The following is a 15,177-nucleotide window of genomic DNA, read 5'->3' as shown; positions in this document are numbered from 1 at the left end:
TCTCTAAATAGCAGCTGAATTTTACCATTTCATATTTTAAATATTCAAAACAAAGCAGGAACAGGTTTGACCAGGAAACCCTTTACAAACTATAAAGAGGAAGGAAAAATAATTAGATGCAACAAACTATAGCTTGGGAAAATAACAAGGAAAAACTTGACTGTTTATTCAGCATCGCGTGCTGAGCTGTAATATCACTGTTTGTAGTTTATCCCTTATATTCCTGCTTACCTTTCTAGTAATGCATTAGTTTTCAGAACAAACTGGTCAAAGTGAGAAAATCAGCTCCAGTATAAAAGCTGATCTTTATCTTGCAGCTTAAAATTTAATGTCAAGAGTTTCGAACAGAAAATCCAGAAAAAAACAGGAATAACCAGTTTTGCTTCGCATTAATTTTAGTTGAATTGCTCATATCTGTCAATTGAAAGTGTTAGTTTCTCCTCATTGTTTAATATAATTATCATGTTTATTTAATGTAATTCTTTGACTCCTCCACCATCATCCCCATTGAACAGCAGGAACCAACTTCTCATAGATGAAGGTTTGGATTTATGATACATCTTTGCTAAGTAAGTTTTTCTTCTGACCGCTTATGGAATAGTTATTTATGTGTTGTGAGTGGAAAAGTGTGCAAAAAATAAAATATGCACACAGGAAGCAAAATTATTAGGGGGAAATTAACTTCCCTATCCAAACCAGGAAGTTGTTGTTCCCTTGTAATCCTAGATGCTGGAACACCAGAGGACATGATGTCAGAACAACCTGGACGCTTCTGTAACACCTGTCATAAACCAGACATGTGGTTACCTAATATCACTTCTATTTAAAGACAACGATGCAAACCAAACTTGTCATTTCATTTTATAACTTTTAATGATAAAGATACGCTGGCGATGGAGAGCAGCCGCCAATCAAAGGACTGTCAGCCATCGGTGTAACCGTGGATTTGCAGCGAAGACTTTTTACAAGATAAAAAGATTGAAGTTCATATACTTTATAGGTCTGATTAGAAAGATCCAATAAAATAGTGAATTATGGAGGATGCACGTGTGTAACCATTAGAGGACATGTAGCCTAGCCGAGGTTCTTCAGGTTGTCTGCCTTCTGTTAGCTGGACTTTTCACTTCTGCTCTGCTCTTTTCGCCACCGTCCACCGGGTCGTCCTGAGGGGTTCAGCCCTCCACATCATCACCCTCTGGACTTTTTAAAGGGAGGCCGTCACCATTTTGGTAGGCTTCCATACATTGTTGAGCTTACACCCACTCCGGCCACATGGTGGCGCACTGGACTGATTTTGTTTTCGTTGTGGACATTTTGCCTTCATTCCAGCACCCCCCTCCCTTCACCAGTGGTGGTTTGATTTGGCCTCTGGTCGTCGCCGTTGATGGGGACGGGGTGGGGGGTGTCGTCATGATCCTAGTTTTGTTGATGGTCATTTTGGTTAATTTATGGAATGTTTATGATGAGGACACTCTGCAGGTCACTAAAAGATTCATGCATATATGGAGTGTAAGAAAATGCAAAAAGTCTGTGTGAAAAACTGAGTTGTCATGTAAAATCATCCACTCTGGCTCAGCCCACAAATAAAGTCCTTGACCAAGTGCTAAAGAATGCAAAGTCTGCAAGAAAGCCACATTAGAAATTAAAATAAAATGTAAAAATTTCACTTGACGACATGCAATATCAGTTGAGAATGTGTAAAAATAAATGTTCTTCATTTCCCTTTTCTCTATTAATTTGGATTCTATAGAAATATGGACACATTGCATGTTGTTTCCATGGGCACAACGTTAAGTAAACTATTTAAAAGTCTCATTTTAACTTTTAATAATGATTTCTGTGTGCACAACATTTCAAATGTTTTAATGATTGCAATGGATGTACATTTTTTTTTTTTATTTTAGCCTGGTGGAAATCCTTCCATGTCAATGACCCTGTTCCTCCTTTGTAACATGGTGTTATGTGCTTCAGGCACATTATGATTTTTGTCCATTTCTTTTCTTTGTTTTCTTATATACTTTAGTTGAATGACCTTTTGTAAATATATTTTGGAGTTTGGATAATTTCTTTTTGGTCATTTAATTACATAAATTTGTGGCGCTGTTGGTCTGCCTATAAACAGGCTGGCTTTCGGTATGTTGACGCTCCCCATCCCCGCCTGAGCTCCACCTTCCACTCGCTCCACCACCACCTGTCGTGGTCGGCACTAGTCCAGCCGCTGTGGGCCGCAGCTGATGTTTCCAGCCTGCCATGTGGTATCTCTGTTAGCTTTTCTTTGTTTGTTTTTTCGTTGTGCTTTTGGCCTGGTGGGACCGGTTGTCCTGTTTTCGATCTTTCTTTTGCATTAGGTTCTTTTTGTTTTAGTCCGGTATTAGTAGGGGCTTCGACGGCCCTGTATAGGGTTGGCCCCCTGCTGTACCGTTTTGTTCTGTTTAATCGGCTCACCAGGTCCAACTTTGTTAATAACTTTTGGGGTTTTTTCTTTCTTTATTTTTTTGGGACACGGGATCTGAGGGCCTAAACTCTATTTTCTTCACAGAAAATCAGAAGAAGCTGAACTAAGAAAATCAAAGTGAAGAGAATTTATGAATATTTTGTGAATATTTTTATTTTATGAATATGTTGTGCCCTTGGTGGATGTAACACATGGGAACAAATCAGCTTACCAGCAAGTTTATTTTTTTTATTTTTTACTGTGTTTATTCCCATCTTCATGGACAACAAATTATGTAAATTTGGAAATATTTGCTCTTTATTTGCCAAAGTTACTGCCATGGTTCAGGTTTGTCGCTTGTTGTTTTGGTTAATTTTCTACGCCTTTGTTTTATCAATTGCCCCTTATTGCTCCAGCTGTTTTCTGTTTTCCTGATTAACTCTGTGAATATATAAGTTCACCTGTGCCTCCTTTAGTTGTTGGATTCTCTGTTGTGTTGTCCCCAGTTGGCTCCCACTGAGCTCTCTTGCATACTTTGTGCTGCTGTGGCTCTTTATACGTCAAAGAGATACTTTTGTTGAACTCACCTGATTGTCGCCTTGGTCTTCATCGCCATTCAGGTTACCTGGGGGGAACCAAATATTTCAGCCATCTGAAACAGCCTGTTGACCCCTCCATGCCACGGCAACCAACTAATTTACCAACAAGTCTATTTTTTTTTTCTAAATTTGCACACAAGTCAAGAAATGTGCAAACTCTTCAACATCAAAAGAAGTCTTTGCTCTCCATATCATCCACAAACCAATGGGTTGGTGGAAAAAATGAATGGCACCATTCAAAGATGAGTACTATTTCTAATGTATGCATTCTTGAAAGAAAGATCACAAAACGACATGCAAGCTTACTTGTAAATGTTAAGAAATCAGATCTATGTGTGACATGTTAGACCTTTCATGTATCTCAGAGCTCTGAGTAAAGTTGTGGATGGAGTCAATGGAGGGAAAACAGCTGTAAAAAACAAACGTTTCCCGAATAATTGATTCTGCGCAAATTGCAGTAAGTAGAAATTCTTAGGCTGAAAACCTATTTCTTTCATGTAATCAGTTCTCTTAATGAGCAAAATGTAACTTGTACTCCTGCTACATTTACCTTTTTTCTGTGACTTTTCCATGTATAGTAGTATGTATGAAGATGTTAACACCATAAAGCACACATGACTTTGAAAACATAAAATATTTTACCAATATGTTGCTAAAGATGAAAAACAACTACTCTAATAGGATGGTAGGTTTAAGTAATTTTTGACATGCTCTTATCAATTGCACGTGCAAAAACTTCATGCATTAGGCTATGAGCCTATTTTCTTTATTGCTAAAGAAGAAAAGGCTTCAAGCAAGTGGGTAGCAGATGTAATTGTTATGATCCGTGTGTTTGAGTGTTTATTTTTGACATTTTCTGTGCTTCTGTCCTGTCCTCCCCGTTGATTGTCCCCCAGGTGTGTCTACTTGCCTGATTACCCTCCCTGTGTATTTAAACCCACCTGTGTCTGTGTTCTTCGTCGGGTCCTTGTCTAACATTGTCAAACCTTTGCCTGTTTCCTCGTGTCTCCAGTTGTTCCTTCGTGCTGTTCTGCTGGATTTATTTTCATTAAATTTATTATTTTTTCATCTACCTGGGTCTCAGCGTGCGATCCTCACCACCAACAACCCCACATCATGACAGTAATCACTCATTTGGAATCCACTGCTACGGCGAAAAATGTCGAAGATGCAGAGGGCTTATGAATTTCTCCTCTCTGTAGGTAATGCATGTATGTGTGTGTACTTCTGTAGTGCGTTATCAAGTCCACAGAGAGAGTTATGTGTCTATAGATATGTCTGTTTTCTGTAAAATGATGTCTTTCAGGTCTATTCATTTATAACTATATTATACAAAATAACTTAACGTTACAAGGTGAGTTTTAATTTCATTACTTAAGGAAATTTTCAGACTCAAATGTTAAGTAATGCACATTATACAATAGTATATATATGTAATATATACACATTATGTGGTATACATAATATATACATAATTGTATATAGTATAAAATTAGCTTTATATTCATATTTTTGTAACTCACAAATATGTATAATTAGTATTGACTTTTATAATTTATTAAGTTCATATTTTTGTAATATATATATATATATATATATATATATCTTTGAAATGAAATGGTTTGTCTTTTATATCAAGTTGTATTAATAAAATAATTGTTTTGCAACACACTGTATTTCATTTGCATAATATAAAATTGTCGGGGGCAACAATGGCATTTACATCCGGCCCAGATGCCTCAATGAATGACGGGCCACCAGTGGCCCGGGTTTGTTTTGCCAGAGGTGAAAGAGTACATGATTCAGCCGTGGGCCAGTTGGTGTGTCCTAACCTTGTCCACATCTGGCTTCATATGGGCTACATCTGGCAAACCAGCACTGGGCCATGGGGGCCCCGTCATTCATTGTGCCATGTGGGCCGGATCTGGCCAAGATCGATTTTGCTATGTGGGTCAGAGGTCTCCCACTTTGATCTCTAGCACACTTTGAGCTGCTGTGGCTCTTTATACCTTAAAGAGATACTTTTGGAACAAATTATTTCAGCTGTCTGGAATAATTTCTTGTTCCCTGTGTACCACAACTAATTTACCAACAAGTCTATTTTTTTCTAAATTTGCATATAAATCAAGAAATGTGCAAATTCAACATCAAAAGAAGTCTTTGCTCTCCATACCATCCACAAACCAATGGGTTGGTGGAAAAAATGAATGGCACCATTCAAAGATGTGTACTATCTCTAATACATGCATTCTTGAAAGAAAGATCACAAAACAACATGAACACTTGCTTGTGTAGCAGAGAAAAAAATGTGTGTATGTGTATATAGATAGGCTTGAATTTTGCCTGAAATAATAATAATAGTAATATGTATTTTTGGGAGATTTCTGGTTGTTTGAAGCCACCTAGTGGTGTGGTGATGGACTGCATGCAACGAGTCCTTCAGGCGCCCTCATGGCTTCCTCAGTATACTGAGAAATGCTGGTGGAGGTAGGTGAGAGTGAAGCAGCTCTTTCCAACATTTTTTACTTGGAGTCATATTCTTGTAGTTCAACACATTCACAAAATATTGTAAGTACATCCAACATCTACGGATATAATTTGTAGGGTTTTCTCGTGGTTGGGCTGGAAAAATATGACCCTATGAGTCATAGCTTTTATAAAGAGTTAGAAATAGGGTCGTTTCTACTCTCAACATGCAGCCCATTGACTTTGAGTACTTGGACTTAGTTTGTTCCCAAGAGTTGCAGTTTCTTAGAGCCGGAGCAGCTTATGTTGATCTAGAGGAGACAGAGGTGGAGAATTTTCAGAATCTGAGTGCAGCTGTAAGTTCTTATGCCTCAGCTATTATGTTTAATATTATGTCTTACAAATTTAATATATTTCATACACAGCTATCTCGTGGTTGCGCTGGAAAAATATGACCCTACGAGTGGAAGCTGCGCTGGTTGGTGTTTGTGGCTGACCACTCGGTCATGTCACTAACTGTGTCTTCTTTTTATTTTTCAGCTGTGAAGTCACTTGCATGCAGCTTCGAGACACACACTGTAAAGAGTGATTTACTACTATGATTGATACTAGTGCAGTGAAGAGCGTGACGACCGAGTGAGAGAGGTTACACTTGGAAATTTTAAGAGGTCAGATCTACGTGTGACATTAGACCTTTCATGCATCTCAGAGCTCTGAGTAAAGTTGTGGCTGGCCGTCCAAATACCTGAGACGAATACTTGGATGTTGTCATGTTTGGGCTTCGCACTAAGAAGCAAATAACTGCGCAGCAATACCCCGACTTTCTCATGTTTAAAGAGAGGCACAGTGCCCTTCCAAAGCTCCAGAACACTACTTAGTAGACTATTTCTATTTTTTGATGGCATTGTATTTATGTCACAAATTCCAGTTTTCCATGATCAGTTCTTAACCGTTAAATGTTTTTTATTGCCTACTTTGTATTTGCTTTAAGTTTGATTGAGGTGAAGTCATGTAAAGCATCTACTTTCAATGTATCACAGATGTGACATTGACTTTATTCTGCAAAGGCTTTAAGTATTTTTCTATTATTTTGAAAGCTAGATAAACCCTTTCAAGAGACATCGTCAACTCATTTACGGAATATGTTTTGATATCTTTCTGTGGTATGACGTTAATATGATTAGTATGTACTCTGTAATTGACATATTTACACTGACACTTGAAATGTTAATTTTGTGTTGAAAGATTGACATTGTTGCGGTGGAGGAGTCGTCTGAGGACATGAAGATACAAGGAAGTCTTAGGAACATCGTTAGAGACAATATTAAAAAAGAAAAAACAGGATAAGACAAAGGGCAGAGCAACCACAATAACATTTTGTTTAAAGTTGGTGACAGTGTGGAGACAAAACATCCGAAGTCAACAGCGAACGGTGGAAAGTTTGACGCAGTTTTTCTTAGGCCTTTGAAAAGTCTTCTTTCAGAAAAGATCTTTAAAAATCAGCAGGCTACTGAGAAGTAAATTTATTTTGTCTGCAGACGGAGAACCACACTTGATAACAAATCAAAGTGAATTCCCGATCATAATACAGTTACATTCCAAATTTATAGTTCTTACACACACGCAGGTGTGAAAAAGGGAAATGTCTGTTGCTAGACAGACAATCTGACATGATTCGTGTTTCTGTGTGTTTATTTTTGAGATTTTCCGTGTTTAGTCCCGTTTCCCTGTGAGTCTCTGTCCTGTCCTCCCCATTGATTGATCCCAGCTGTGTCTCGTTGCTGTGATTACCCTCCCAGTGTATTTAGTCTCACCTGTTGTCTGTGTTCCTGGTCGGATCCTTGTCGTATGTCAAGCGTTACCCGTTTCCTTGTGCCGTCAGTTGTTTTGCCGTTCCGTGCTTGGACTATTATCATTAAATTCATCATTCTTCATCTTACCTGGATCTCCGCGTCCTCATCCTCACCACCTCAACCACACATTATGACACAATCAGGTTATTTCCAAGACACATTGAACGAGGGGTGATGTCCAAACAAAAGGTCAAGAGACGGTCAAAAAAGGTGAAGGTGTGAACCGCTCAAGTCAGAGACGCATCTCTAAGTTGCTGTTTGTACATTTTCCAATGGCAAGTTTCAAAATTCCCCTTCAGTCGGCGAGATGCTGAAGCGAGGGGTCTCTTCCTGTCAAAGCTCTGAGCTGCTCTGAGCTTGCTGCAGGTATTTCCTGTTGACAACGGTCTCTTAAGCACACACTTTTTAAGTTGCTTCTTTGTTTGACAAATATGTATCAGACTTCAATAAAAGTATTTAAACCTTGATTTTGTTGTTTCTTTAATAAAAAGCAATGTTTTTTGGATATAATATAAAATATATATTGAACCTTCATTTAAGCTTAAAACACTATATAAGCTTCAATACAAAAGTTAATGATAGGGCCTAGAAAAACCCCCCTAAACACATTTTTACGGTAAAATTAAGCAAAATAAACATATGAAAAAGGATATATAATAAAAATATATGTTCACACTCATAAAAGTTATGGCATCCTGATTTAAGTTTGATGCTTCTGAAGACAAGATTATTAGGGGAAAATGATCAAACATGATTTTAATTCAAAACAATCTCATTGCTACCCAATGCAAGATGACAACGAAATGATTTTACGGAAAATACACAAGTCATCTTAAACTCTGCATAACCAAAAGTCCATAACTGCCACATTGTAAAAAATAAAAAAACAAGGAAGCCAAACATTTACTTGTGTGGTGATGGCCCGTGGTTGGGCCATCACCACCTTTCACTATGCCAGCTACATTTACATTTTGAAAAGTATGCTTTTACCAACTCCACCTTAGGATTGGTGGTGTTCACATTCAGTGAACAGCAAATGCCAACCTCAGTTTGCTGAACCTTCCACGATGTGGTGGATGAAATGATGACCATCCTCCACAAGCCCATTCATTTCCACAAGGAGGAAGACTTGGAGAAAGTGGGAGTCGGTTTTGCAGGCCTTCCTGGCCATGAGGTGATCCATGGTGCTCAAGGTGCAATCAGTGGAGACCACATTAGGATTTTTCCTCCTGCTGAACCACAAAAGGATAAATCAATAAATAAACAAAATCCTACATAAATAATAAACTTTTTCCTTCCATGATATTAGAAGGCATCTTTGATGGAAACGGTTCACAAAGTATTTATAATTAAGTCCTGTGGTTTCTTTCTTTTGGAATCTGTCTGCAGCATCCAGTCTGCATAGTGACCCCGTATCGACAGCCTGTAGACAGTAAGTACATATTCAGTTTGTTTTACGTTTTCAAAATCTAAAACCCCCACAGCTAATTGAAAATGAATTTTTATGGCTTAAATTTTTGTAGTCATATAAAAAAAAAACTAGTGACTAGAAGTGGGCTGAGTAACCAAAAATTCTCAAGTAAAAGTGGAAACCATTATGTAGCAAAACTACTTTGACATTTTTATGTTTTATATCCCTAACCCACTTCTCAAGCTAATTTGTAGCGTGCTAGCTTAACTTGGGGAGAATCGAATGTCTTCGCCAGACCCTGTGAATCATAATTTGAACATATATTGAAAGGTGGATTTTTAAAAATCTTTTTCTTTATTATTTCTGTTCCTTCTTTTAACTTCAAGTTTTTATTTACTGCCACGTCGACTCCAACGGGTTCAAGAACAGAGTAATAGTGGCCCACAGGAGGATTACATTCCATGATCTGCTCATGGATTTCCTTACTCAATCTTGAAGGAGTCGTTCCATGGAAGCAATACCAGGATAGCCCCTCTACTTATTGCTCCAAAAATACCCCCAGTAGTTTTACTGAGGGTATTTTTCTAAAAATACCTCCAGTATTTTTAGAGTGAATGATCTGATCTGGAGTGAAGTGGACACTGCAAACTTTTACTGTGTGGCGTGATGTTGAACTTGTGACGAATATTCACGAACCACCATCTTCTTAATTTAGCATTGCTTGGAATGTTGAATTAACTTGGAATCTTAAAAGCTCATTATATTTTGAAGATGATGTAGGTGCACAACAGTGTTCATGATATAATTTTAACTTGCTTCTGAAACACAAGTTTATCTTTCCTAGCAGTCAAAGTTGTTCAAAGTTGCATTTCGGTCATGTGGACGTGACGTTAGCTCTGTACATGTAAAAAGCCCATCAGTAAATATTTTTAAAAATTAAATAGACAAGGACTTATAAAACCAGCTGTAAGGGAGCAAGAACTGGGGGGAAAATAATGGGACCACATAACAGAAGGATCCAGCCAAGAATGAATGAGAGAAACTGGTTAAATACTGAGAGTTTGAACGCTGGGACGATGAAAATTAGAAAACAAGGTGCAGGTGTGAAGGGAGAGCAGAGTTGAGAGAGATGGCAAAGTGGAGCAAGGAGTTATATAAACACGGAAACATAACCATGACCAAGAACTGAATGAAAATCCATAAACTCTAAACTAAAATGACTATTAACAAAATGGTGTAAAGTTAAACAGAGAGAAAGAAGTCTTATCTAATCAAAACCAAGAATAACTTTGGGGGGGAAACACCCAAGTTCATGACATTTCTTTTTATTTATTTATTTTTAACACAAATGACCATTAAGCTAACTTGGAACAATGTTTGTTTATTCGTATACAGTTTATAATGAACGTGTCACTTTAACACAATTCTGAAAGAAAAGAAATTGAAAGAAAGAAAATCTATGTTAAATGGGTTATGAGTGAAAGGAAAAATAAAAGATAAGACATAAGAAACATTTCCATAACAAAAAAAAATTGTTCAGCTATTTACACTTCAGTCAGGATTAACCCGAGTGACACCCGCCTGAACCGTTTCTTTAAACTTTCTCAGAAGAAACATGAAGTCTGAGAAGCTGTTGCTGAAGAACTGAGACGTGGATGAACGAGGTTCTCAAGGCTGAATCAATCAACAGCTGCCACATCACTAAGACGTATCCAGAAATAAACAAACATGAGAAGGATATGTTATTTTAATGCTATTTTATGTTTTTAACGCTTCAGCAGATGGTAGTTTGACAAAATTATATATTTTTTGTAAAAAAAAATGGGCGGAAATCCCGGGAGAGTTCGGATCCCCCCAATCTTGGAAAAGTATGGAATTGTCCCCCCCCTCCCACAGAAACCATAAAAGAAACCTTTGTAATTAAACAATATCAATATGAAAAGGTAAAAGAAACAAAGAACGAAATAAATCCAAGATTCATCTAATAAAAAAGTAAGAATCCAGGTTCCCCCTATTAGAACGATGGTTTAGTCCAGTGTAGGAGGAGCAACAGGAGCAGCAAAGGCTCATTAGAGCCGAAACAAGGAGCTGCTGCTCTGCAGCACAAACAACAAAAACCCTACAGTAAGTAAATACTTATACCAAAAGACAAGCAACACCTTTTATTTACTTTCACTGCTCAATAGGAAGAAACACATTTACAATAAGAATCAGACTGCAGTTCGTTATTTCATTATTCATCTGACTCATAATAACCTGCCTTGTTAGGCTTGTAAATCAAAACTGGCAAACCTGGCTACATTGCTTTGATAGACTTGAGCTTTTTTTTTTGTCAAGTTAACAAATATCTCAATCATATTTAGTTCTCTAACTTAGGTTAATGAAAAGAGTTTGAAATGAGAGGTAGGGGCTGAGGAGTGGCCGATAGCTCAGTGTGTGAGAGGAGAGATGGAGCAGATAGAAAAACAGGCATGACTTTATTTCTTGCTATCTTCAACGTAGAGCCACAAAACCTGATTTTTTTCTATAAAATTAAAGATATACTTCCCAGATATTTATTATTTCTGAGCCATACGGAAGATTGAAAAACAAAAGAAGATTTTAAATAAAGTAACTTGAGTTATAATTTAAATAACACATAGCTTGCATTGAGAGCCAGGACAAAAGTTAATGTTTATGAGGAATTTTATTAAGTGGATTTATTCAATAAAACTTTATCTAGAGCTGGGGTCTGAAACTCCAGTCCTCAAGGGCCGCTGTCCTGTGCCACAGGTACAAAACATTGGAATGAAATGGCTTAATTACGTTCTCAGTTCTCCAGAGCCTTAATCACCTAATTATTGTATTCAGATGTGGTGCAGCAGAGGCACATCTAAAAGTTGCAGGACAGCGGCCCTCCAGGACTGGAGTTTGAGACCCCCGATATAGAGCCTTAAATGTTTGTTCAGTGCCACTGAACCAAACTCATTATTTAAATACCATTTGCATTTTAGTTTGACTTCTAGGGGTCTCAACAGAGCCACATTTTTTCTCCTCAGTAAAACCCATCTTACTGAGAAAAAAAAACACGCCTGTCATGCATTGCCATTTACTAATCATTTTGTCCTGCAGCTTGAACACTTACAAAAAAAAAAAAAAATTAACCACATTTTACGTTACACTTCATTAACATTGCCAACCCACTTAAAATTGCTCAAAACTTTGCCTGTTTATTGTTCCCCCAATAATAAAATGGGATTTCCTTCCTTGGCCTCGTTGACAGCATCGGCATGTTGAGGGAGGCATCACTTGACACGTTGTGTTGAAGAATCAATACTTGCATATTAATAAAAATGGCTGTCATATCAGAATCAGGTATTTTCTTTTTAATCAAAGCTATGACTCGGTATGGATATGCAAATTTGCTGCTATTCCACATTTCTGCCACGTCCATTATTAGCTGCGATTCCATTGACCAATCGACTGCGCAAATTGTAATTACAAAAATAAATTTGCTAATAGGAAACACGGCAATTTCGGAAAAAAAAAAAAAAAATTTCAGTAAAAAGGTCTTGCACAAGAATGAGGTGGTTTTTTGACTAGCAAAATGATTGTACTATAATAAAAAAAAAATACAAAAGACTTTGTACGAGTTATGAGACTTATTCACATGTGGTTTTTAATTTTGTTTCTTATTTAATGAAAACACCGCAATTGGCAAAATAGTGCTTTCGACATTAGCTGAATGTCGAGAACATTTACACATATTGGTAATGGAGTTAGGCTTTCATCGTTAACGTTATCTTTGCACACAAAAAAAAAAAATCTTTCATAAACAGCTCGTATGGTGGCAGCACATTCTCATCAATTTAGGGATTTAAACAGTTACCAGTTTTCCTTCACTTGCAGAAAATTAACTTTTTGATATTTTATTTACATTTTATCTTTTACTCACACTTAAGGAAAATTGAGAAGGACCAATAAACCAGTCAAATCTTTAGACTGGCAGGAAGCTGGAGCACCTGGAGAGAGCCTCCAAATTAAAATACAACTCAAAATTCAAAAGTACTTTTTAAAAACAAATTATTTCGAACAGACAAAAATAAAAGTAAGAAAGATGAAACAAAATTTAAATAAAACAAATTATCATGCCCAATTGACATGCAATATTAATCACAAAGGGAAATTAAATGTTGTAGCTCATTAATTCAGATTCTTCAAAAAAATATTGAAGATGGTCATGGAAACTAATTAAACAGGAAACTGGTAAAGTTATAAAAGCTGTCAATACTTTGCTTTAAAATTCCAACAATATAAAAAAAAACTATGGTAAAACGGAGAGGTGTGGAAGTCCCAGCAAAATAAAGAGCAAGATAAGGAAAATAACATGCAACACATATTAATGAGAAAATCATTGGCAAACATTTATCCCATAAATTTTCTTCTTTCTGGTATTGAACGTCACTGAACACTTCGGAACACATATTTCTCTCCCATTTCCTTTAACTTCTCCAGCCTCAAAATAGTCATTTATTTTGCTTTCTGGGATATTTTCTTCTACAAAGTTAAACGTCTTTGGCTCCTCGTCAAAACCAACGTTGTCGTTTTCTGGAGGAGTTGCAGGAGAAACCATCATATTTGTTGTTTTCATGGAGAGTGTCGTTTCTCTCCACTTGTATGTTTGTCATATATGTAAATGAATCCCTTTTTCTGAATGTCTTCTCTGTAGTGATAACATGTTCATCATCAGCCTTTAATGTTAGTTTTCCACGCATCACATATGCATAGCAGTGGACTGCCTCAGAATCGCGGCAAATGACAGAAGACGGATATTACAGCTCAGTTCCACTTTCTCCAGGAATGTCAATGATTGGATTGGGAATACTTGGATGTTCTAAAGTTCCAGTACAGAAAAAAAACTATTACATTATTGCTTCCGGGGCAGTTTTTTCTATTTAAGACTGACCTGCAGTTCGAACAATAAGTGTTGTGGTTTGGGATCCCAGAGGATCTCCTTCCCTTGCCCTGTGCATGGGCACTCTCTGCTGGTGGTCCCATCCGAGGCCTCATTCAAACCTCTGGTGATCCTCGTGTCCAACCTGTTGATCCAAATTCTCTCAGCCCTTCTCCTCTGTTGGGTTGGGTTGCATTCTAGCACTGAGGCTGAGAGTGTTTGATGAAGTGTTGCACAAGAGGTACATGCTTTTCTTTTTGGTTTTTGATATTGTATCTATGTTGAGTGAAATGGGTCAGGAGGTTGTTGCCCGTCTCACCCACATAATGAATTTGGTGATCAAATAAATGCAATTTTTAGATTTAGGGTTTCCAGATCGGTCTAATTTGTAGATTGTGTTATCCAATTTGTTTTGTACCCAGTGCAGCTGTTTAAAGAATCCCCTTTGACCTTTGACCCGTGGTTTTTTCATGGGTCTTACCTCAGCGCGGACGAGGAAATCCCTCAGATTCTTATTTCTTTTGTAGGCTGCAATTATTCTGTGATTTGGGAGTAAAGAAGTTTCAGATTTGAATTTAGTAAAATTGTGTTTGATGTTATGAACAAATTGTCCTGCCGAGGAGAAGGTGGTGATTAGGGGAATCATTGGGGATGAATTGTGGAGCCTGGACACAAGGAAGTTCTTTCTGCATGCCCTGAAGAAAGATCTGGAATATCCTCTTATGAAGAGCAGAAAACAGAATTCTAGTTGCCTCCTCAAAGTCTGTTTTCTGTGTGCAAATTCTATGAAATCTGAGGAGTTGTGATTTTATCAAGCCAGCATAAGTGTGTTTTGGATGGTAGCTGGTCTTGTACAGTAAGGCATGTGTGTCTGTATACTTTAATGTCCAATCTGTGTGTGGTTTCAAAATTTGGGCCTTTATTGTTTGTCGCGTCCAAGCAGTCCACCGCTTTAATGCTGGTGGTGGACTTTACTGTGATAGATGGGTTATGTGTATTTAGGTGCTGGAGGAATTCCTGAAATTCTGCTTTCGAGTGCGTCCAGGTTCCCCAGATGTCATCCAAATACCTGAAGAAATGGAGGGGAGCCTTCCTGCATGTACTCAGGGCTCCAGCTTCCCACTCCACCATAAATATATTTGCTTATGCCGGAGCAAACTTTTTACCCATCGCGGTTCCTTGGATCTGGAGAAAAAATTGACCATTGAAGACAAAATCATTTCGTTTTAAATTAATTTCTAATAATTGGAGGAGTTCCTTGTCTGGTCTTTTAGAATTTGGATATTTAAAAAAAATGTTTTTAACCGAATTTCTGCCTTCTTGGATATCAATATTGGTGTAGAAACTGTCAATATCAATTGTAAACAAAATGGAGTCTTTGGGTATGTTAATCAATTTAATTTTTTCAATGAAATGGTAGGTGTCTTTTATATAACTTGGGTGCCGAATTGAGAGGGGGGTCAAGTAAAAATCAATAAATT

General features: G+C 37.4%; 1 long non-coding RNA gene across 1 annotated transcript; it reads right to left on the bottom strand.

Annotated features, from left to right (window-relative positions):
• Nucleotides 1-1,064: 1,064 nt before the first annotated feature.
• Nucleotides 1,065-11,116, bottom strand: LOC106963860 (uncharacterized). The gene is made up of 3 exons (XR_001428272.1): nucleotides 10,923-11,116; nucleotides 3,741-3,743; nucleotides 1,065-1,074 (listed from the first exon to the last, which is right to left on the bottom strand). It is a non-coding gene; the product is annotated as an uncharacterized LOC106963860 (long non-coding RNA).
• Nucleotides 11,117-15,177: the final 4,061 nt, after the last annotated feature.

This window comes from Poecilia latipinna, unplaced genomic scaffold, assembly GCF_001443285.1.
Source record: "Poecilia latipinna isolate Pla-1442-1.1 unplaced genomic scaffold, P_latipinna-1.0 Scaffold1590, whole genome shotgun sequence".
Classification (NCBI taxonomy): Eukaryota; Metazoa; Chordata; class Actinopteri; order Cyprinodontiformes; family Poeciliidae; genus Poecilia; species Poecilia latipinna.
Note: the sequence above shows the minus strand (reverse complement) of the source record. Positions and strands in the feature narration are given on the sequence as shown.